Raw genomic sequence first — 25198 nt, forward strand, 5'->3', positions numbered from 1 at the left:
GTTCACCAAACAGACCCTTTAAATTTCAAACCTCACACTAACGGTATTTTTCTTACAAAACTGGGAGATTAAATACAGAGACTGCTGAAACCCAATAGGTACTTTATTCATTATTATAAGATCATCTTTAGCACCATCAGCTGCCACACTTGGGAGTGTAATTAAAACAGGTCAGGGCGGGGGCTAGATGCAGGCCTGCTCTACCCCAGAGACCGGTGGTAGGCAATTAATGAATTCAGAACAAATGCCGATTTATATTTGCATCCAGGTTGATTCATGAAGCCTTTGTATGGGGTCTTACATCTTAAACAAAATTCTCTTCCAATAAACTATGTCAAAAGAATTACTCAAATCGATCAGGGAGCAATAAACAGTGATTTTAATCAGGCGCACTTGTCAAAGATCACCTTAGAGCAGTAGTGCAGTCACAGATAGTATTTAGTGCTCAAATGACCACCTGCACCCAGTTATGAATCTGTTCTCTTTAATGGAATGCATAATACGTTTAGAGAAGACTTTACTTCAGTCTAACTTTCCTTGCATAAGGCAAATAGGGATTCTTATTTTTGACTCGTTAGTGGCTTTATTGGTCTTTCTAGTAGTTATGAAAGTATTTTTAAAGGATGTCGAGGGGATTATTTAGAGAACAGATAGCCTAAAAATAAAGCATTGTTCTTGTACCGCAATCGGCATTAAACCATTGTTTATAGGAGGGCTTGTGGTAATATCTTTCTTTTCTTTCTATTGTAGTTTGTTAACATTTTAGGTCAGCGTTTTTTCTTGTAGAATTGTCTTACATTAATAAGAATGTCGAGTATGTAATGTGGAACGTATTGGTATTGGAGCTGAGGTCGTTTGTGAGAGAAGCGGTTGGAGCTGATCTGGCAGGACGCCTTAGCTTGAGCACCAGTGGGTCTTATCTTGTATTTTAATAAATACTATTTATCTAAAAGTTTGCCTCCTCCACTCTTTACAGGGATGGCGTACCAAGCAACTGAAAGGCATTGCTACTTTTAGATAACAGATAGCGAAAAAATAAAGCATCTTTCTTGTAACCCAATCGGCCTTAAATCATGGTTTATATAAGGGATGGCATACCAAGCAACTGAAAGGCATTGCTTCTTTTGAGCCTCTGCATCTCACAGGTTAGTGATGAGACAGTATTGCAAATGTGATCCCTTACGAAGAACACATAATCAACATTATCTTAGAATGTCACCTCTTCAACAATACTATATACAATAATAAGATAGAACGATCTGCCTTATTGGAGCCAAAACATTACGCATTATATTATTTTTAAGATACATTGATTTGTTAAGATACATTGATTTTTTTACTTCAATATTAATAAAACGTCTTAATATTTGCGATAATATTCATATGGAATACTGAATCTCATGGCCAGCAAGCAAATGCAAAAAAAGCCAAATGGTATTGGTTAAAAATCCACAAAGAAATTAACGAAAGGTGATCAAAATGGAAATCTACTTCAATGCTCTTGCTCTACTCTTGTCAAGTCCTTACAAGCACAGCTGGTCCTGAATCTATTTCCCAAAGAGGCATACAAAAAAGAGCCCACTAGTTTTGTGTTCACGAAGCCCAACACAGTAGTGATTATCTGGTAGCAAGTGCTCCAGCATTTGGTGGTAGTCTCCTGTCCTTGAGAAACGTCAACAGGCTCCAAAGGTCTTTCCTGTATAAATGTTCATCTCCTTCTCACTATCTGGAGAAGTAAGGTCCAGCACCTTCAGTTAGTTGGATGTTTGTGATCTCATACAAGTATGGATATAATATAAGCCTTTGAACATTAGACAAGGTAGCACATGGGCGGCCTTAGAACATGTGCATCTGGTTGTTGGTATAGTCCTTGCCATATGGGTTGGTGTGGCGTCAGAATAGCACAAAAGTTGATGTACCCAATGTCACCCACTTTAACATCTGTGCCCTTCTGCTCTAATGGGGGTTTTCTCTGTGCCTGAATAGAACGTGTGGTGTCTTGTGGCTGGCACATCAGGCTTCTTTGAATTTCTGTACAAAGAACTTAACAGTCACTACATCATTCTTAAACACTGTGCTTTATGCAAACCACTTCGACTCAATCCATTTTGGCCTTCACATACATTGTTTTGTCATCTCTTTATCACTTATCATTCTTCCCCTCTTCACGGAACTTGAAATATTTCTCAAACAAGTGCAAAAGAGTTTTGCTGCAGCATATCGATCCACCTAGTGGACTACTGCATCCTTATTCGTGGGAATGGTTCGTAGATCATGTACCAGGGAGAATTTGTATTCTGGTTCATACATTCTTCAGTGGCCCGTCAGTGCTGTGCTCCTGTAGATCCTTAAAGAATTTCAGACATGTTTATCATAACTTTCATCTGTATTAACACTGGAAATGTAATGAAAGACTGCATCAAACTCTGCAAATCTCACAACTAACAAATATATAATGATCCTTCCATCAGTTGGCTTTAAAAAAATAAAAATTAAAAATCCTTCACTCTTTTATCCCTCCACTATCCTTTTTCTATCAAAATTAACAGACTAACATGTTCACTTCTCAAATTCCATATTCCATATTCAACTATACTCATATATACTGCCCAAATAACTGAATAACATATCTACTACTCAAATTACTTCATATTTATACTATAATAATTTTCAACACTAATCCTTTATGGGTTCCGGAGTGGCGTGCTACTTGCCAAAAAAGCGCATCAACACCCATCAGGGGTAACAAGTGCTATATGAATGCATATCTTTCTTCCCCTTTTATCAATCCGCCATCCTTCTTACTCCAAGTAACAGACTAATATCCACCACTTAAATTACCTTATATTTCACCATATTAATTCACCACTAATCCTTTATAAGCTCCCTGAATAGTATGCGTCAACAAGAGCGATAAATAAATGCAAACCTTTGTCCTACTCTATCCTTCTGCTATCATTCCAAATCCAAATAACTGACTAACCTATCGACCACTTAAAATGTACTTGCATGTTTCACTATACTAATTCAACACTAATCCTCCATGGGTCCCGGAGTAGCGTGCTACCCGCCGAAAAAGCACTTTGACGCCTCGTCAGGGGTAGTAAGCGCTATATAAACGCAATTACAATACAATACAATACACCAGTCAATGGCGTGTTCCCGGCCTGCGGGCACTCCAGATTCAGGCTGATGCTCTTCTTGATGATAATTCTATTCACCTCCATTAGGAACGAGGGGGGACGGGAGACATGCAAGGGCATCACAGCTGTGGGGTGGGACGGCTGTGGTGAAGCTCGGAGCTGATCCGAGTGGGGAAGGGGTCTTGGTTGGAAGAGGTGTTTACGCCTAGATCGCTGTCGTTTCCATGTGACACTTTACCACCTAGCACCCACTGAATCGGCTTCCTCTCTCAAGGTCACAGCCAGGGTCAGGTGCAGAGCATTCGCAAACACTACCAGGATAAGGAATAATAAAGTATCAATGCCATAAACGCATCAGATGAATCATTTATTGGATAGGACATATATTTTAATAGTGTTATCTGGCTTTGAATAATGTATCTACCCAAGTACTATGGCCCAAGTTTTTTTTCTCTCCTATATATACATTAGTAATTATGGAACCCTCAGTTAACCAACTGAAAACTGATTAAAACTATTACTGGCTGAGCTATGCAGATAACAGCCGCTACCGGAAAATGATTCATTGTGTGAAAAGAATGAAATCGGTTTTACAGGCTACAAAAAGTAAGATGTCAAAGAGAAAACCGTGTACGTTTCGATTGTGAATACTTCTTTGACCAGTAGGTGCTCGACGCTGGCAATTACGAATGGCATGCTACACAGCACTATGTAAACAACTAGGGACTCATGGCGAGGTCATGTGCTTGCTTGAAAAACACGCAGTCTTGCATTTCAAGGATGATGCATAACTGCGTGTTTTTCTTGTTATGGATGCCAGCATTCAAGGTTATGCAGCTGCGTTTCAAAACATGGGGGAATGAAAATGGATTGGATGATTTCTGGTCAAGTATTTGCGCTCAAATCGAAGTAGTGCAGTTTTTATTTTCCATTATTTCAAGCTATGACCACCCCCCCACCCCCCGCACTCCTTTCCATTGTAGCATGTCACTAAAGAAGAAAACATTCTGAGCAATAAGTTCCCACACATGCTCCTAAGAGACTAACCCTTTGGGCTAAAACATTAGGTGTTCTGCCCACAGGGGCACAACTAGACTCAAACTTTGGAGGGTCGGGGGTTGAGATGAGCGACATTATAGCCGTGTCAAAATTACCTTTGAGGAGGCTCCCTTTGCTGTTGTGGGACAACGTATAACATAGGGGGATCATTCATTAATGTGTTACATATTTGTATATTAGATCTAGTACAATGTAGAATGTCAGGTTCTACTGTATACGTCAAACTGTTCTTTCCAAGCACACTGGGCCAGTTCTATCAACCTAATAGGACCTAAAACAAATATTTAACAAGATTATTGAGTATCCTCGTGCAAAGGAAGCCTTAGAAACGGGGTAAAAAATAGTGCAGTTTAAGCACATTTGAGTTGCTGTCCTGTTGATGCTGCATTTACCTGCACACAATACTTTTATGTTATTGGCAGAACAGGATGTTTTAATAATAAATACCTCTCGTCTGGTGGGCAATGCCTCATGTCCAAGCTCTGTATCGCATTATCAGACCTGGCCTGGCAGTTCACGCTGGACTGTTCTGACTGGAGCAGGGTCAAAGCTGACCCTGCTGAGTATTTGACTGGGTCCAAACTGAGGGGGCACAATGGTGGATGGATTGGGATGCACCCGAGTGATTGCCAGTGGCTGAGATTAATTCAAGCATTCCATCCATCAACTTGTTGTTGTTGCAGTTGATGCCCTTAAGTGTGATGAGCATGCACAGACGTGGGTTCGGTGCTCAAAGTGCCACTGGAATCAAGCTAAAAGTGGCTAATGAGCCAATGATAAGGGTGAAACTAGATCTAGGTTACTTGTTTTTCAGTTCAGGGAGGACCTGGCCTTGCAGTTCCGGCTGGAACGTTCCCGTTGGAGCAGGATCAAGGCTGATTTGCATGTGGCTGGGTCCAAAATGAGATAGTATGGTCAGTGAAAAATTATTGATTTGGATGTTGTCCAAGTGATTGCCAGTGGCTTAGATTAATTCCAGCATTCCATGAATCACTTTGTTGTTGCAATAGGACACAGGGATGGGGAATTCCTATAGCCCGACGCCCAGGACATATTGTTTGGGGTCAAGGGCAACAAGTTTTAATGTGCATTTTGTCCTTGGGACAAGCAGGCCCAAACCCCTGCAGCACAGACCCTTTGGCTGCCAGTTTGCAGTACCACATTAAGGATCAGGGAAGGGCACTGCCTGCAGTTAAGTTAATTTGTGTGTGCATATGTTTATGCTGTTCAAACTTGTATTTATGTTTCATTAATTGAGAGCCTTTATTATTAGGCTGAGCGCTCTCAGTAAATGTAAGTTCTGACTGCACTACTGACAGTGGTTCCAGTATAAAAATGTGGACACACGGTTTCAAAGTTTAGCAATATGAGGCTATGCATAATGCTCCCAGAATGCTCTCTGATTAGATGCAAATATTTGCAGAAGCAATGATTCTTTGCTTTCAATATAAAATGTCCCTAAAAATAAAAGTAGGAAATTTTTTTTTGCTAAACTACTGTAAAATTTCAGGTTCCATTTCTTTGCCGCATCATTTAGTAAAATGTGTTGCTGCATGCTAGTATTTCCCCAAAATATTCATATGAGAAAATCAGTGTAATCAGTTTCAATAAGAATTTGGGAAACATAAAAATAAACAAGCATTGGTAAAGCCAGTAGGTCTGAAATGGTGGTCAGCTTTTTCGTTTTGGCAATGCGTGACTTGTTGTGGCATGGGTTTTTGTAAAACCTTATTGATGTGAGAGCTGCAGGACCCTCACCATTATAACAAATATTGGCAAAAGCAAAAAAAATTTTGGTCTCAAAAAAGCACACACTGCCACATTAGTTATTGGCACTGAACAAAACTACTCGGTGTGCCGATAAGCTCCTTATGAAAGAGCAGAATGCTGTCACTCACGTGAAGCCAGCCGATACAGAGAGAGAATTTTAATAAACACTAAAGGTCATGGTTAACACAAGACCAAATTAGGGGCCCAATTATTAAAAAAAGTTTACAAAGTGCACCCTTGGTTTAAGGGAATTAAGGGCAGCTATATGGCTTTCGTGAATTCACAAGAATTTACAAAGTAGCAGTAGGGCAAGAAACAGTACTCCTAGAAAATATTTGTGAACTGCATTTTAGAATGAGCAAATATGCATGTGTAGATTTGCTCATGAGTGTTTGCAAGTTTATTTTCCCTCCAATCACTTTTTTCCCAACTCTGGAAGAAGGTTTACATCTGCCATTGTCAGGAGTAATTTTCCAACATTTCTCAGTATTGGAAAAGATTAGAGAAGAGTTGTTGAAAACCCTTAAAACATGCAAGTTAGTAGGTTTGCACAGACTCAAAAGGCCATTCCAACCCTGGAACTATTGTTTACCACTTCCTTTAGTCCCAGTATGTAGATCTGCGGAAACGTAGCAACATAAAGGGATTACTAGTATTCAAACACTACTATGGTATGAGCCCTGGCATAATCAGAGAGGCTATATAAGAGCTCTTTTATAATGAGATTGCTGCCATAATTTGTCGCCGCACAACATGGCACCAAAGGGACAAGTGGATTTTGTTACCGGACAAGTAGATTTATGAAGCAACCTGCCCCATGGACAAGTAGATATTTTAATAAATTCCACACCCCTGAGGACAATAGGAATGTCTTGGGTAATACTCGCTACTTCCTCCTTTTCTCAGCCCGCCTCAATATGGCCAAATCCCACAAGAACCTCTGCATCCTGGGAACCTTGAGCATCTGGTTTAACAAATCAAAACCCACCTAAACACGACCCTCCTTCTCAAACCAAAGAATCTACACTTCTTAAAAATTGTCTCTTCAAAAAACGCACTCAGCTGGCCACACTATAAATGCAATAATTTCCCCACCAGGATTCGTGATCACCTTTCTTCTTCCTTGATATCTCAGTTGTTGCCTAAGAGAAAAGAAGGCTATATGACTTCAACAGTAAAGACATCAATGGAAAAAAAGAAATTACTGCAGGGACAAGCTCTGCTTCCAGATTTACACAAGGATCTACAAATTGGCCATGGGAAAAAACGCAAAAGGGACGCCCCTTCAATTGGAGCTCCAAAGCATATTGCCCTATAAAGAAATTGTCAGGTGTCAGGAATGTAAAGCAGGGTCATGTTAACATCACAGGAAGAGATAATAAGCGTAAGTGGAGAAAGCAAACAATGCAGGTAAGAGATAGATCAGACTGCAGTTCTGAGATGCACCCACAAGTACCAGAATTAGAGGCCTGTAGAGAGGCTGGAAGTGGTGAAGAACTGGGCACTAAAAATTGGGAATAAGAACTAGACCACAAACACGATCATTTAAACACTTCAAGGTCGAGCCCACCACTTCTGGGCAGTCTAGGCAGCAGTACTTGTCAGTGTGAACCACTAAAGTTACTAAATCAACGGGAGCTCATGCTATGGCACAGAGCGGACAGGCTTAGCTTAGAGACAGTGTGTAAAGAATGTATGCAGTACCAAAACAGTAATAAAGTCAAACGTAAAGAACAATCCCAAATGAATTCAGAAAGATAGAGTACAGTTTAAGAAATATAATGACACCAAAATGACAAAAACACAATAAACAGAACAAGGGATAAGATTTCTTTTTAAAGCCTAAATATAAATAGTCGCATAAAGTGCTAAATGCAAACTTTGGTCGAATGAATCAGGGTGGACCGTGACCTAGGTACAATTTGAGGCCAACTAAGATGAGCGTGGGCTGCTACAGAACCCAGGTATGGCACAGTCAGGAGTTTTACCATCAGTCTCTGAAATGGAAGTTCTATATCTTCAGTAGGTCAAAGCAGTAGGCTGTGTCAGAAGAGGGAGCCATGAGGTCGCCTAGCCGTTGGGCGAGATCCTGGTAAAGCTGCTGACTTTTGGCAGAGAAACTCAGAGCGGTAGGAATTCTAATTTTACACTCAAAAGAAAGTTCCTCAGCAGACAGATATTTTGGCAAAAAGTTTCCAAGTCCCATGTTTTTTGGTATGTTAGAAGGAGTACACTTTGATACAGCCAAATGTTCCATGAAATCAAGAACAGCTCTTGGGGGTCAAGACTCACTCCAGCTGGACAACCACCAGTGTCCAGGGAAGGTCCAGTTGATATTGGTCAGCTGAGGAGTTGCAGAAAAAACCTCTTGTAGTTTGTTGTGTCCTTGTAGCTTGAACAGGAGATCAGCCGTATAACCTTTTTAGTCCATTTCTGTGCCTGGGTACCGAAGGGAAAGCAGGTCTAGTCTTTCAGGGCTCTTATCAGCTCTCAGAAACAGGTTCAGTCTTCTTCTGACTTTCCAGCTGCCCAGTACTCTTTTGACGAGAGTAATGTGGGTGCCAAATTTATGTCTGGCACTAGCCTGTGCGTAGGGGGCGACTCCTAGCTCCTCCCTAAACAATATGGTAAAAGTTCTGAGGGTAATCTTATCCAGTTGTGCAGCATTCCCTCTGTGCCCTACAACAAATAATCCCACAATGCTCCTCTCTGCCTAAATTCAAGATGGTGTAACCCTTCTTCCCTGGTGTAGAGCCGGTGTACCCCGCCCCAGAGGTGTGGCTAGGAAAATGAGCAACTGCTCTTCTGTGGTCACTCCAAACTAGTAAATTGGGTCTTCTAATAAGTTTTACAAAGAGTCCAATAATGTAACTGCTATCTCTTTTCTAGTAGGACATAACGTTATTACATTTAATATTGCATTCCAGTATTTTTCTATGGAAATGCCAGCCTTGCAACAGTGAAAATTGCTTTTGTGGCTTTTTTTTACTGTAAGGGTATGTTTAACATTACAGTTCTACATGTCCTACTTTTAGTTATCATGCTCCTGCCACCTTAAAGGTAATATGGCCAACTTAGGAGTGACATATTAACATTTATAAGTAAAGTGTAGACCTGTCGAAAGAGATTTTTCTGACAAGTCAAATTACAACTTAAAAGCTGCTTTTGTCATGCTAAATTGGTAGGCCAGAAGCCATGTTTATACTGTCACTGTAGTGGCTGGCACAATAGGTGTTGCGGTCCACTTATGACATTTACATGCCCTGGGTACACTGTGTACAATAAACTAGGGATTTGTAGGCAAGATAAAAATGCCAGATATGAGTATACTAATTTCATTATGCTGAAAAGCTAAGCACAGGCACCTTACCACTTTCTAGTAGGAGTGAAGGGCACACAGATCTACAGTCAGTAAAACAGACTGGGTAAGAGTCTGGGGGTCCACCACACAAAAGATTGCCATTTCTTACAGATCTTTTTCTGTTACCTAAAGTTTGAATTAGGCTAGGTCCTTCCTATTGCACCGTTTCTGTGCTTCGTTACCTTGAACGCTGCCTTTGACTCGCCAGCACCACAGGGTTCCACATCTGTATCATTGTTGGCGTGGAGCACATTACAGTGCATTTGTCATGGAGTTAGGTAAGAAAACATTCAATGTTCACTCCTTAGTTGGGTTATTCATCTGTCATTGCTGCACATTATACATGTATAGATTTGTTTGTGACGAAGAATCACATTCACTACGCAGCTTATCAACCTCCTCTCTCTTCCTCCTTCCCCCTCATGTTACCTGGTTCAAGTGTGCGTGTACTCTACTTATCGACAGAGAGGTATTGGGATTTTTGTCGGCAGCACAGTACTTTGCCTAAACCTCGACAACAGGCTCCTTTCAAAAGTCCATAATACAGTGTACACCGAAGCCAAGAATAATCTACCACCCTGTGTGAGGCCCTTGCAGACCATTTGATCATGAAAACTGAATGTCTGGAAAACTATCTAAGAATTAAGTCCCAAGCAATCTCCATCCTCCAACCACAAGATTATCACTTCTGATAGACAACACTTTGTGGCAACCGTCAAGTAACAGATGACCTCCATACTGCAAAGAAGTACTACATTCTAACAGTACAAAATAGCTAAATCAGCCACTTAGATACAGATGGTGGGTATTAGCATATCTCACTCGTCTTGGCTTCATATCAAGCTTAAGTGTATCATCATATGTAGCATGCCATTCAGCATGATAAGAGCACCCCCCTTGCTTACCATGCGTCACATCAAAACATCTCCTCTAAGGTCACACTATACAGCCTCCAACATGCACAACACTGGTATCTGTAGTGTTGGCGACTACATTTCTCAACGATCTTCGTTTCACTTCAAACTTAAGCACAGTTACATATATGTTGCATCATGACAGCATCAGCCCATGAGTACACAGGTTGACAGCAATACTTTTTACATACAAGTTACCCTATAAACCCTCACTCATGCACCAAACTGCAACCACTGAAGTTGCTTGCTACTGATCCACTAAGTAGCTCCAGAGCCTTATCAAAGATATAACACTATAAACTGAAGCAACCACGACAATGTAAATTGTTACAATTCATACTCCGTCTAATCAAATGTTCTGTAGTGTAGTTCCTATATCCCTGATAGGTTCTGCGCATTGGAATAATATACACTATAGTTTGGACATAGGACTGAGGTCAGTATGTCTCTATCGAGTACATTAAACTTAATTACTTGTGTGTGCCAGCTAACTCAGAGCTTGTGCAACATTCCGTCCATCAATTGTTGTTTTTGCAATTGTCACCCCGAGTGGGACGGGTATGCTCAGATGTGAGTCCCGTGCTCTCCATGCCACTGGAATCAAGCTATCCTGGCAGATGACGGCTGATAGCCAGAAACCGGTCCTAGGATGCTTCATTCCGGTCCAGGGAAGACATGGCTAGGCAGTTCGGCCTGGACTGTTCCCATGAGGCACAGGGTCAAGACTGATTTGCATATGGCCATGTCGGAACTGGGGTGGTGTGGTGAGCAAAATAACAATGGATTAAACCCTGATCTGTGACTGGGGGTGAATGTTTTGCCATTGTGCAACATTCTGTCCATCAATTGTTGTTTTTACAGCTAACTCAGAGGTCACTAGAAACGTCTTGAATTAACAAGAAGAGATTAGTTTCTGACAACCGCATACACATGACAACTGGGTTGCCCTTAGAGTCGGAACAATATCTTCAGAGTAGTTTAGTTTTGCCATGAATAGCCGAAAGTTTCTCTAGGTTCTAATCAGGTCCATACCTTAGAATGAGAGAGGTTGGTATCTCTTTCCCGTGACTCGATTCTCTAACACCCTGCAAGGGGAGCCAGAAACACTGGAGCTTGATTCTCGGCAAGGAGGATGACAGTGTCTGGTCAGTGAATCAGTTGGGGAGATGACTTCCGTCGGGACTTGCTGTGGCGAGCCGCGTCGTGCAAGTAGGTAGCTGAACCGCACCGTGCTTTGCCATAGCAAGTGAAGGTATATTTATACCTTGAAGGTGGTTAGGAATGCCTGTATTGACTAACAAGTCAGGCATATGAACGCCATGGATGGACCTCTAAGGAATATATGTTCATGCATAATAAATGAGTTCTTGGAGAACTCAATATCCAGGCAAGGGGGAAGTCCTAAAGGCTTAAGAGTCTGGTTTTCCAAGAACTTGTTGTGACGAAGAGGATTGGATGTAGTTGACCATGCCTGTATTTGGTTAGCATGAGCAATGCCTAAATAAGGGCTGGATTTCTATGCCTAAATAAGGGCAATTGGAATTATACCTATATAAGGGCATGCATCGGGAAATCTAAAGACCGTATCTAAATAGACACACAACAGTTCATTTGCTCAAACAAATGTACATTGAGAAAAGAGAATGTAAATTCCTTGTAAGCAATAAACATTTTAAAAACCAAAGTATATTTGAGCCTAACAATTTACAATTGTACAAAAGAATAAACATTTCGATCAGTGAATTTCTATTCTCAATAGAAAGGTGCATCCTTACATTATCAGCACTGAATCATATTTCTATCAGGCAACTAAATATATACGAAGCAAACAGGTCATCAAAAAGCCATGGCTATTCAGGAAAGGCAATATTGTAGGTTTCACCTAAACAAACATGGAAACATTGATAAATCAGACTCTACTTACGTGCTGATTACGAATACCCTGGATGAAAATGCCTCCTCCCACTTTACAAAATCTAAGACTTGAGGAATCAGGATTTATCACTTTCGATGATTAGCACCAATTATGAGATTTGCCCCAAAAAATGTGGTATAACGAACATTTTAGTGCTCTATGCCAAATCAGCCTTTCTCCCAGAGTAATTTCAACAGGATTTCAAGCCAAAGTTTACCCATGGAAAATTGTTAGATTTTGATACTGGACGCAAAATGTATAATTCCTGATATATGCCATAACAGGAGTTAGTTCATATACCAGAATTAACTGGTGTAGTAATCTGGGTCCTAGTCGCTGAAAGTCACTTATTGTAAACCTTTAAACCGTAGTTAAAGGTACAATAGTGTAGACCACAGCACGTGATAAGTAAATATTGTAAAACATTTGAAGTGCATCAAATAAGGTACTTTTGAAGCCTTTATCGAATTCCGAATGTTCACCATTATTCGAAACACATGACCTTATTCTTTTTTAATTTCAATACATTTTTTATTGTTTTTTGCATACACATAATCATACACATATAACATATAACATACACTTTTAATGGATAACACTTCCAGGGTTTCATCCCAGGCTCGCTGGGTTGTGTAGTCCTACTTTACAGAATTATTCGTGCTAGGCTGATCCCCTTATCCAACTGTCCCCTTATAATGCGGGGCGGAGGTGTGAAGAAGAAAAGAAAGGGGAAAGGAGAAAGTGATAAGAAAAAATACAAGAAGTTCGCTATTCTTGCTTCTGTCTCGGCTCCCTGCAGTGGGGGCATAACCATTATTCAGGAAGAGTTGAGATAACTGGATAGGACTTTGATTTTTAAAAGCAACGTAACTGATTCCTTTTTCTACTTTTGAGACTTTAACTTTATAGGTGTTGTAGTATGCAGCCTTACATTTTCTTGAAACCCGTTTTTACATTTCTTACTCCTTTTTTAAAACTATATAACTGTCTTTGTATTTTAGTAGCCCTGTGATGGGGATTACTGCCTCCCTCTTGTTGCTCTGGGAGTGTTACAGAGGAACCTTGCTGTCTATATGGGGTTGGGGTGAGATCCGATTACCGCAGTTTTCATCCTCTGCTGCTGTGCTCACACGTGTGCCACTGACACATTTTCCTTGAAAGAGAAACTATTAGGCAGGGTGGAGCTGACAGCAAGGGCACCTTAAATGAGAAACACAAACAAAGTGTGCTTATGTTGCCCCTGCGATACAGAAAAGGGGATGGTGATGAACAGAGTGTCTGAATTAAGGAGACCACTCTTACCCAGTCCAAAGATCAGGGCTAGATCCATCACCGTTATTTATCTCACTGCCCCATCCCAGCTCAGAACCTGGCTATATGCAAATTAGTCTGTCCCTGGCCCAGTGCATCATGGGAACAGGGCAGACCAAACTACCAAGCCAATTCTTCACCAGAAAGGAGACAAGCTACCGGGGACCGGTTTCTGGCATTTCAGCCTCTTCGGCCCGGCTTGCTTGAATCCTGATGGAGCAGTGAGAAAGGGACTCATGTCTGAGTATACCCTGCCACACCTATAGTGGCCAAAAACGATACAGAAAAGGGGGTGGTGATGAACAGAGTGTCTGAATTAAGCAGACCACTCTTACCCAGTCCAAAGATCAGGGCTTGATCCATCACCGTTATTTATCTCACTGCCCCATCCCAGCTCAGAACCTGGCTATTTGCAAATTAGTCTGTCCCTGGCCCAGTGCATCATGGGAACAGGGCAGACCAAACTACCAAGCCAATTCTTCACCAGAAAGGAGACAAGCTACCGGGGACCGGTTACTGGCAATTATTTTGTCCACCTAAGCGTGGAAGGGTATACTCAGATGTGAGTCCCTTGCTCATTGCACCATCAGGATTCAAGCAAGCCGGGCCGAAGACGCCTGAAATGGCAGAAACCGGTCCCCGGAAGCTTGTTTCCTTCCCAGTTCTGAAACTGGGATGGTGCAATGAGCTAAAAAACGGTGTTGGATCTAGCCCTGATCTCTTGACTGGGTGAGAGTACTCTGCTTAATTCAGAGACTCTGTCCATCACCACCCCTTGTTGTAAATTATTTTGTCCACCCTAAGCGTGGAAGGGTATACTCAGATGTGAGTCCCTTGCTCATTGCACCATCAGGATTCAAGCAAGCCGGGCCGAAGACGCCTGAAATGGCAGAAACCGGTCCCCGGAAGCTTGTTTCCTTCCCAGTGTAAGAATTGGCTTTTGTAGTCTGGTCTGCCCTGTTCCCATGATGCACTGGGCCAGGGACAGACTAATTTGCATACAGCCAGGTTCTGAAACTGGGATGGTGCAATGAGCTAAAAAACGGTGTTGGATCTAGCCCTGATCTCTTGACTGGGTGAGAGTACTCTGCTTAATTCAGAGACTCTGTCCATCACCACCCCTTGTTGTAAATTATTTTGTCCACCCTAAGCGTGGAAGGGTATACTCAGATGTGAGTCCCGTGCTCATTGCACCATCAGGATTCAAGCAAGCCGGGCCGAAGACGCCTGAAATGGCAGAAACCGGTTCCCGGAAGCTTGTTTCCTTCCCAGTGTAAGAATTGGCTTTTGTAGTCTGGTCTGCCCTGTTCCCATGATGCACTGGGCCAGGGACAGACTAATTTGCATACAGCCAGGTTCTGAAACTGGGATGGTGCAATGAGCTAAAAAACGGTGTTGGATCTAGCCCTGATCTCTTGACTGGGTGAGAGTACTCTGCTTAATTCAGAGACTCTGTCCATCACCACCCCTTGTTGTAAATTATGTTGCCCCTGCAGCATTACACAGCTGCCAAGTGTTCTTTCTGGTTGCTTAAGTGTAAATGTGTGACATTTCAATGCCTTATGTATGACACTTTAGCCCCAAATTTGAGTTTTGCAATACGGGCCGGGGGCAAGCTTAACACTCGTAATTTCCAGTACACTGTGGTAACACTGCACCCGTACTATGCAGTTTTAAGTAGGAAAACCGGTTTGATATTTATATATTTTTGTAAAACTTCTGTCTGTATTTATCCACATTTATTTTTGGACAGCTCATTGGTATTTATACATATATATTTTGTGTTTTGAGAACTGATGGAGTCGCAAAATGGTATATTTAAATTTATTTAACTGATAAACATACACTCATACTTTGTTGCCTGTCGAATTTTAGCAAATTAAACAACTAAATATAACAGAATACTATACCGACAGGAAAATATTAGCATTATATATAAATATATATTAACATAAGCCTGTATTTATGGAAATATCCTCATGCTTTTTAACTCCTCATGCTGTCTATCGGCTCAGAAATTGGCTAGAAGTTCACGAAGGACAGCATGGAGAGTCATTCACAAGAAGCACAATTTTCCGGCTTTAAAAAATAAATACAGACAGGAAACCATGCCTTGTGCATGGGGCGGGAAGGTGGAAGATGGTGGGAAAGATGGTAAAGGAAAAGGAAGAGGTTAGCTAATGTGGAGATCATTACATACTCTCCCCCACACCTTGCTTGAGGGTCAGTTGGGGTCTGGGAAATGGGTCTCATTTATAATGCAGCCCTTTCCTAATGTGATGTTACCGGCTTGATTTATCATATGGCAAATACAGGTGTGGCAGGATGTGGTAAATCCAGGTGTAGGAACAACCTGCTCATGATTGAGTGGGGTAAATTCGCCGAGATTATCCGCTCCAAGTAATTTATAAGCAGGTCCTTTGAGTGACACTTTATCGTTTGGGGGGTAAGAAGTCGTGAAGATGAGGCTCCAACACCCTCGTGGAATTGCTTTTTAAAACGATGGAAGCTTCATGAATTGAAAAGGAGGCAAGGAAAGGGAAAAGAAGAAGTGAACCTCTGCAACAGCAGGAGACATTCTTGTGACCCTCTGATGCACACAGCAGTCTTTAGTCGCCCCCCAACAGCACCTGTGCGTTCGTGTGTGTAAAATATAATAGCTCAAAAACGTATGCTGTGAGGTTTCATAATGTTAACAAATCCTCTCGTTTCCCTGCACCTCGAAATCCAACCGTTTGAATCAGGACTTCGGGTTACAAGGCACGCCCAATAAGCTACTGCTGAGCAGATTTCCTTTTTCATCGCCTTAGATTTGATTGAATTTTTAGCACTTAATTGACAGTCGTTTCTACTGCTTCACATGAACTGGAACATTTTAAATTATTAGACTGTGCAACACATTTCTAAAATGATTTACTTTGCAAAATAGAGCACAGTGCACAACTAGTAAATTAAAATGATAGCATGCACAGGTGTAACAAACATCTCCACAGCTGCCCCCAAAGTGCCGGGATCCGCTGTTCATTGGTGTCCTTACTGCTGCAAAAGCAAATGTGACTTTAAAATAATTACAGGAGTAAGTTGCTTTAGCCTAGCCTACTAAAGGAGGCAAGAAGGATTGTATAGACCACCATGTTGCTGCGTATGTCCGAATTAACATGGGAGGTATAGATCCATTCTGAGGTGGGGACAATAAGTCACATGCATGGACAGTGCATTTCAGGGATTAAAGCCAGCAGCAGAGCTTGTTTCACTGTCTCTCCCGTCTGGAGAAGAAAAGAAATTCCAGCAAGACTAGTCTTCGAAGGCCTTATTACAAGTCCCAATGTTATCCAGGTTAGACCAGTAACAACAGTTACTTCTAGGACCCATGGTAAATCCATGCAGCCAGTGCATTTCACCCAAAATCGCGTCACTGATAATACATGCAATGACTAGGTGAAGTTTTGTGAAGAACGATCATTACCAGGGTAATCAGGTCTTATACTCCCGATTTTCTGAGTAATTACTCATTCATGAAGATATCCTCATCAGTCTATACATTGAAATGCCCAATAATTTAAAAGTCTGACCCCTGAAGAACATCCACATCCTGGGTATCATTTAATACAAGGTGGGGAGCCACTGTCATAATGCTCGAAGTTTATGCATTGCCTATGCTGTGTTTGGGGGGAGTAGTAAATGCAACAAACCCAGGTCATGCAGCAGGGTACCCCAGAGATTGTTAGGTATCATAGTGGACATCTTTCCCCGGAAAACAGTGCTTTTGTGAATTTCAAGCTTTCTATTTTTTAGAGTTCAATAATCTGTGTGAGCAAGAGCCAATGGAAAGAGGAGCAGAAAAATTAACCAGAGTACGAGCCATGTGGAATTGCGAGAGAAACACAAGAGAGACCATGACAGTGTGAGGACAAGAATTCAGGATAGAGAAGGCAGCAGAAAGGCGAGATATTGGGCTATCTAATGCACGATGGATGAGGAAGTAAACATCTGAACCAAGATGTAAAAGGATTAAGTGTGAGGTGGGATGCTAAAGGGAGTGGCAGAGTAATGCAGTTCCAGGTGTGAAGCAACTAAATAAAAGGGAGAGCAGTTCGAGATGAAATGGGAGCAAGAGTGAGCCGAGATGAAAACCAGGAAAGGTAGATGTAAAAGTGGAGTTACTAAACAAGCGGCCTGGCGTAGGAAGATAGAATATGGAGAGACAGATCTCAGACAATGTTTGATGTAGATATGAGGTAGGTGGGATTGTAGGGGAGAAAAAGAAAAGAGAACATTAGACAGAGGGGAAACAACAGTGATTATTATGAACTATAGGGGTGAAGATTGTAGGAGACTGAGCTGAGAGAACTCGAGACATGCTGGTCAAAGAGAAATTGGGATGGAGGTGATAATGAGAGATGTAGAGTAGGGAAAGAAACTGGGAAAATGTAGATGAACCAGAGGCAGGGAGCGAAATATAAGTGAATCATAGTGATGAAGTTGTAGGTAAAAAGCAAAATCTGGACCCAAATAAAATTGAAGGGCATGCAGATAAACCCGAGAGAAAGAAGAGAGAAACCACGAGATTCAGTGGTGAGAGAATGATAGGTAGATATGATGGGGAATATGTGAGCACTGGTAACGAATGGTGGGGGAGGACAAGTGATGGAGCTGTGAGAACAGGAGAGAGAGTTAACAGGATTACAGGAGTGCCATTAAGAAGTAAACTGTAAAAGAGGCAAGTATATCGTGGAGTGGTGTGGCTCACTGGTTAGAGGCGGCAGACCCATAAGCAGACGTCGGCCCGGGACCATAGTTCGGTTCCCGACACGGCAGGGTCGTGGACCAGGGTCAGCGGACTCGATAAATCTCACCTCGGTGCCTACTCTAACCAGGGGTCGCACTCGGCAACTCTGGGAATTAACTTGCCTAATCTCCACAACGGCCCCATCAACGCCGGGGATGCCTGGCTCCACCTTGGGGATTCCCAGCAGGGACCATCCCACAGGGAAAGCCAGGACGGGTTCCCCAGCGGTATACAGCGCCAGGACGCCGGCTGGCAACAGTGCGCTTTACAAGTATACACATTACATTACATTACAGATTGATGGAGAAAAACTGGTATATTGATGAGTGACATGAAAAGCTGAAGCCTGCAGAAAATAGGAAAGACAGCAATAAGAAGATAGCAGTTATGGAGGTAAGAGGGATCCTGAGGCAGAGCTGTGAGAGGTAGAGATGGTGAATTTAATAGACCTGGGGTGATATGATAACGTTTTGAAGAGTATCTCTAATTCATAAATGTCGTACTAGTTGTAGGGATGTATTACTTGAGTTATGTACTTACAGTGACATCACCAGGGTCAAATGTCACTTGGCATCACTTCCGGAAAGACCACGTCGTCACTTCCTGTGATGCTGTTTGGGGAGGAGGGGGGGTCAAAGGGCGTGTGATATCACTTCTGCTACCCCTGGTATTTTGTTGAATCGACGCCAATGTATTTAAGCACAAAAGTGTTCACTGTGGTGAACTTTCCCTGTGGTGAACCCCCTTTCCTCTGCACCTATTGAATTTCGGGCATAATCCACTTACCTTGACTAGGAAGAAGAGTCCCTACTTGGACAAAGTGTAAACCATTGCCAACTAGAGACCCAGAGTACACACAGCAGAACAAGAGAGCCGGGAACTTTTCATGTATCAAACAGTCCCAAAGTGAATCACCAGGACCCAAGGAAGTGCTCCATAAGCCTTACTGGGCAATTAACTTGTAAATACCAAAGAGCCTTGAAAAAGCCTCATGACTGCACACCAGCGTATGTAAAACATAGTTCTGCTGCCCAGAATTGCTTGATTTCCTGTGCATTCAATAAATGAGAATTTTCTTGAACATTCATGCCGAATATTTTTGCTCAACTTGTTAGAATCAAAAGAATGTAACCTAATGGTGGCTAACATTCGTAATCATAATACCCACACTTATCCAAGAATGACACGCAAGGGATGTGGATTCTCCATCTACCTTTTCAGAACCAGTATGTGATGGTTCTCTTTTCATGTGTAGCCTTCCCAGGCTGTCTTCCAACCTTTGCCTTTAGTGACAACAGAGGTGCAAAACAGAGGTGCAAAAAAGAGTGTGGGGTCTGTACCAGATTATCAACATTCCTGACAATGATAAGTAAGAGAGACAAAGGGCTGCCTTCCCTCTAACACCCCTTTACACCCTGACAGCAGTTGCCCCTACACCCTTGCCATCCATCAAATGGCAGTTTTAGGCAGTATAATCAGCAGACCTCTGTATTAGAAAGGAGCTAATCGCATTGCCAAGGGTAAGCCATTTCCTTTTTTTACCCATTTCAATATCTGGGTTGCCTTCCTCCAGTCTCAGGAATGTCAGCGATACATGGTAACCTTCTGGTAAAGCAACCTCACCTCCATCTTGGGTGCATGTACAGGCCAGAAGCTTTCAAAACAGAACACATATGCCTGTGACATTCGTGTTTACTCAGGCACTCATGCAGTATTTGCCACACTGCACTAGCCATGAGCAAGGGATCTCAGCGCTAGGATTCCACGTTCACTTTTAGCAGCAGAACTGTGTGTGAATGGGTGAGTCCTCTAAAAACTGAGTGAGACAAAAGGGCCTTCTTACATTAGAATCACTACAAACAAGTATTGGCAAAGCTAACAGGTCTTGCCTTTCGGATCTATTGCCTTTGCCAAGCATCACCAGTGCTATGCAGCATGGCTAAAGAGGAATTTTAAACCACATTTTTTAAACAGGCTTTTTTTTTTCATTAGCAATCCAAGTTAGATCGGTAAGTGAAAAGAAAAAAAATAGCACAAGCGTTTTTTTCTGGGAAAGTGGGTGGGTGAAAGCAATATACAGCGGGCTGAAACACAGAAGGCACAAGTGGGGAAAGAAACACTGAGGAAGCAAGTGGGCTAAAGAAACATGTAGGCCGTAGGTGGGGGAAAAAAATGGATGGTCTGCAAATGGGGAAAAATACACAGGTGAGACGGCAACGAGGGGGGAGAAACACACAAGGGTGAGTGTACCACGGCGGGGTGGAGGAGAAGCACACAAGAAAGAGCAACACAGAGCGCAGCAGTGAAGGGGGGAAGCACACAAAGGAGACAGCTGAACAAGACACGCACTCTTGTGGAGTGCTTAATCAAAAATAACGAGCATTTGCAATGCAATAGGTCTCGCATTTGCGAGAGTCAGAGCTATTGGGATTGTAAATGGCTGTCATTTATCTATGTGTTTTGGTTTGAAGTGGAGTGTATGTAAGTGGTTTGGAGAGGAACTATGTGGGTTGAATAGGATTTGTTAGTTGTGGAATTGTGTGGTGTGTAGTGTATTTGTGTGGAAATTATGTGGCATGGTGCACAGTGGAATTATGTGGATATTAAATGTTAAAGAATGTGGTGCTGTACCTTGTTGTCCCATTCTGGGCCAAACAGTTCTGTACTATGCAGTGTTGCAATGTGTTGCGCTGGCCTACGTTGTCCTGTGCTATGATGTGTTGTACACAGCTGCACCAGGCTGGCACAGACTGTGCTAAACTCTGTTGTGCTATTTTGAAATGCAGGAAGGGGTGACTTAATCTATGTATCTGCTTTACTGTTCACATGATATTTATTTATTTATTTATAAAGTTTTATATACCGCACCGTACTCTTCTGCTACGGTTTGTTGAACAGTGTTTCAAGGCAATCATAGAACGAAACAGACCAACAGGGTGTCCGCACTTGACAAATTACACATATGTGGTGTACTCCATGGGAAAAAAAAGTACTGCATGTATGTTTTATACGTTTCACCATTTTTGTATACACTGGCAAGTGACTACGATGAGCCTTACTGGTGTCAGAGAGCTGTACTGCAATAAAAACATAAAGAGGAATAAGATGGAGAGTAGGGAGTATGGAGGCCTGATAACAGCGATGCTACTGGAGGTTGGAGGCGGAGTTGGTAAAGGAGGGTCTGGCACTCACATATGTTCTTGGAGCCAGCTCTGCTAAGGAAAGGGGGTGGTGGGATTTCTTACAGCTGTCCTAGGTGTCCGATTTATTGGGGAGAAGGGTTAAAACTTTCATTTGTTCTAGGTGCCAAGGCGGAGAGGCGACTTCCTGATTTTAAAGCGTAGAAAATGCAGGATATGCAAAGCAAAAGTAAGGCGAGTGGTCGCCTTGATTAAACATAAACCATGGAGGCTGTGAGCTGGTCTGAATGTGTAGCGTGAAGTACAGCATGTTCCTTGATTAGCAAGAAGTGCTGCATGTCGTACACAAACTATAGCTGCTGCTTGGGTAAACGGAGCAAAGGCACAGAATGTAAACATTTAAACACTGACCGCACGAAGTAGAAAGTAAGGCGAGCAGCTCCCGGTTGTTGTGCTCGACTCATTCATAGGGATAGGTTTGACTTTCATATTTGTCCCAGGCAGAGAGGCGGTCTGCCCGGAGGACGCGCAGGTTGTGTTGAAACACGAAGAAGAGACGGCGTTGATCTGACCGTTCATAGTGAGGGAGGAGTAGAGTATGATGCAGAGGTTCCGAGCGCGGTCCGTGGGGGGCTTGCAGAGGGTGGTGACCACCGAGTGTTGTCCCATGTGGAAGGGGTGGATCTGAGGAAGAGGACTTCAGTTTTCTCTGAGTTGAGCTTTAGGCAGCTGTTGCTCATCCAGAAGCTACGTCTTTCATTCATTCCTGGAATCTGTGTCTGGTGACGATGGGTTCGTTGGTTTGGGACAGGATGAGCTGGGTGTCATCGGAGTAGGATACTATGCTAGTCCATGTTTTGTGACAATGGTGGCGAGAGGGGCCAATTCGATGTTAAAGAGCGTGGGGCTGAGTGAGGATCCTTGGGGTACTCCGCAGCAGGCCGCTGTGGGTTAGGAGAGAAAGGACGGGAGTCTGACTCTTTGGATTCGGCCAGTGGGAAAAATGAGGATCCAGTCAAGTGCGGTTCCTCGGATGCCGGCGTCGTGGAGTCTGGCTATTAGGGTGCGGTGCGAGACCGGGTCGAAAGCTGCTGAGAGGTCAGGTAGTATGAGGGCAGCCATGTGGCCATGTTCGAGGAGGGTGCAGATGTCGTCCGTGACGGCTAAGATGCTGGTCTCGGTGCTGCGGAATCCGGATTTGGAAGAGACGCAGATCGAGTTGGCTTCTATGAAGTTGGTGAGCTGGTAGTTGTTGATCTTCTCTGGGACTTTGGCTACGAAGGGGAGGAGAGAGATGGGTCGGTAGTTCTTGAAGTCTGTGGGGTCTGCGGTGGGCTTCTTGAGGAGGGCCTTTTAGAGAGCGTTTCCAGTCGTCAGGGGAAGTGCTGGTTTCGAGGGAGCAGTTGACGGTACGTCGTAGTTCGGGTGAGAAGGCAGAGGCAGCTCTGTGGAAGATGTGTGGCGGGCAGGGGTAGGTGGGGGATCCAGAGTGTCTACTTCTCATTGTCTCCACAGTGTCTTCTGTGGTTACAGTGGTCCAGGCGGTGATGATGGGTTGGGTTGCGTTGCCGGTTGTAAGAGTAGAGTCGGTGCCCAGGTTCTGCTCATCGAAGTTGTTGTAGAGGGTTCTGATCTTGAGATGGAAGACGGAGCAGAGTTTGTTACAGAGGTCCTGGGAGGGACATCGGATGATTCGCGGGGGTTTGGTGAATTCTTGTATGATGCTGAAGAGATCCTTAGAATTGCGGGCGTTGGTGAGGATTTTGTTCTGAATACAATTCTTCTTCGTGGTTCTGATAAGTTGGTGGTGTTCTGTCATGACGGCCTTGTAGGCGGAACGTGCTTAAGGGGTTTTGCTGTTTCTTCTCCAGGATTTCTCGAGTTGTCAGCATGTGTGCTTGGATTCTCAGAGGTCGGTAGAAAACCAGGTGGCTTTCGTGGTGTGTTTTCTGTCGGAGCACTTTGTGGAGTGCGTTGGCCATTGAGTTGGCGCCGGGTGTGGGGGTAGGAGGAGCGTGGATGAGGGTAGAGTTGAGGTGCACTTCAGTTATCTTGCTCCAGTTCCTGTGTGGGGCGAGGTGTTGGCTTGCGTGCAGTGGGTTTCCAGAAGGAGTAGTGGACACAGTGGTGGTCCGCCCAGAGGGGTTGCGTGGTATGGCAGAAGCGGAAGTTGTGTCCAGCAAAGGTGGGGTAGAGGGTGTGACCTGCTTTGTGGGTGGCTGTGGTAATGAGCTGTCTCAGGCCAATGTTGGCGAGGTTGTTCTGGAGCACGGTGGAGTTGGGGGTCGCTGGGGTTGTCAAGGTAAAAAAAAAATCCAGACGTCTAGGAGTACGTAGTCTGTGGATGCGAGGGCGTGGGGCGCGATGGAGGTCTGCGATGGTAGTGGTGTACGTGGCACGTGATCCAGGAGGTCTGTAGATAAGGGTGCCACATAGTCTCGTTCTGGGGTTGATCTGGACTTTGAAATGGAGGTATTCCATACGGTATGAGGAGTCTCTCGTGCTGGATGTGGTAAGTCAGAGGGAGTATTTGTGTACAATGGCGATCCCACCTCCAGGCTGGTTGGGGCGGTCCTTCCTCTGGATCTTGTAACCATAGGGGAATGCGGTTGTGATGTTGGGTGCGGAGCTGGCGTTTGTACGGGTCTCTGTGAGGAAGGCAACGTCATACGAGAGGGTCTTGAGGAGGTCTCAGATTTCTACTGCGTGTCTGTGCAGGGAGTATAGGTTGAGAAGGATGCAGCTGAGAGGTTTGGGTGTCCTGGCATCCGGTGGGTTGGTGGTGGAAGTGGGGGTCCGGAGGTGGGTGAAGGTGCAGCGACAGTGTCGGCAGGAGAACTGGCCATGGGTGGTGTTCGGTGTCTACAGCTGAAAGTTGTTGATTCTTCCAGAGTTAAGTGCGTGGAGGGTTGTTGAGTCATAGCGTTGGCGGGTGGGAGGACCAGAGTTCCTGGCGCTGGTCGGGTCGTGGACAAGTGCAGATAGGCTTGCCATCAGCGTGCCAGTGGCGTGCCTGTTGCGCACGGCTGATATTAAGTAGGGGTAGAGGGAGGGTGGGACAATTGGGAGGCGGGAGAGGGAGGGGCCACTGCTGCCCCGCTGATAAAACTGCTGCATATGTAACCAGACCGGCCAAATGCAATACCACCACTACTAAGATAATTGGTTTATATGTAACCCGACTGACAAACTAGTACCTGCAATTAGAACTTTGTTAGTCTTATATTTACCCATCTCTTTGTTAAAACTCAATAAAAACAAACAGTAAAAAAATTAGTCAGCAAATGATTGAGTAGACTTGACATTCATTATTCGTCCCACAGCTCACCGGTGGTGAATATTTCAGCCACAAAGAGCAGAATATACTCTCTCTTTTTTTATGAATGATGCATCTTGGTGCATTCTCACTCCCAAAGCAGGAAGTGAGGGAGATCCAGCCAGATCCTAGATCTGGCAACTATGATTGGCTTTTCAATCAGTAGGTTCTCTTTCCTGCTCATCGTTGTTCATGGAATCAGCGCCAAGACACCGCCGGGTATACGTTACGCGTTACAAATAGTGCAACATAACATAACATTATTGAACAGGATTGTCTGGTCCTAGAGAAATATGCTGAATTTATACCAGTGTAATTTGCCTACACAAGAACACAATTCAGCATTTCCCACATGTTGTTTTTCTCTTCAGATCAGCAACCTGCAGGTAAAGAGGAGGCTTTCTTACTTAACCTTCCAGCTGACCCAGAACAAAGACCTGATTTACATGACAATTTGCCCCTCCTTTTATTGGAGTATCA

General features: G+C 43.5%; 1 protein-coding gene and 1 pseudogene across 5 annotated transcripts in view; both read right to left on the reverse strand.

Annotated features, from left to right (window-relative positions):
• Positions 1 to 25198, reverse strand: part of OXR1 (oxidation resistance 1) — a 1544927-nt gene that overhangs the window by 676422 nt on the left and 843307 nt on the right. The window lies entirely within an intron of this gene.
• LOC144826810 (uncharacterized) lies at positions 1674 to 23221 on the reverse strand (annotated as a pseudogene).

Source organism: Lissotriton helveticus, chromosome 4_1 (genome assembly GCF_964261635.1).
Source record: "Lissotriton helveticus chromosome 4_1, aLisHel1.1, whole genome shotgun sequence".
In the NCBI taxonomy this organism is placed as follows: Eukaryota; Metazoa; Chordata; class Amphibia; order Caudata; family Salamandridae; genus Lissotriton; species Lissotriton helveticus.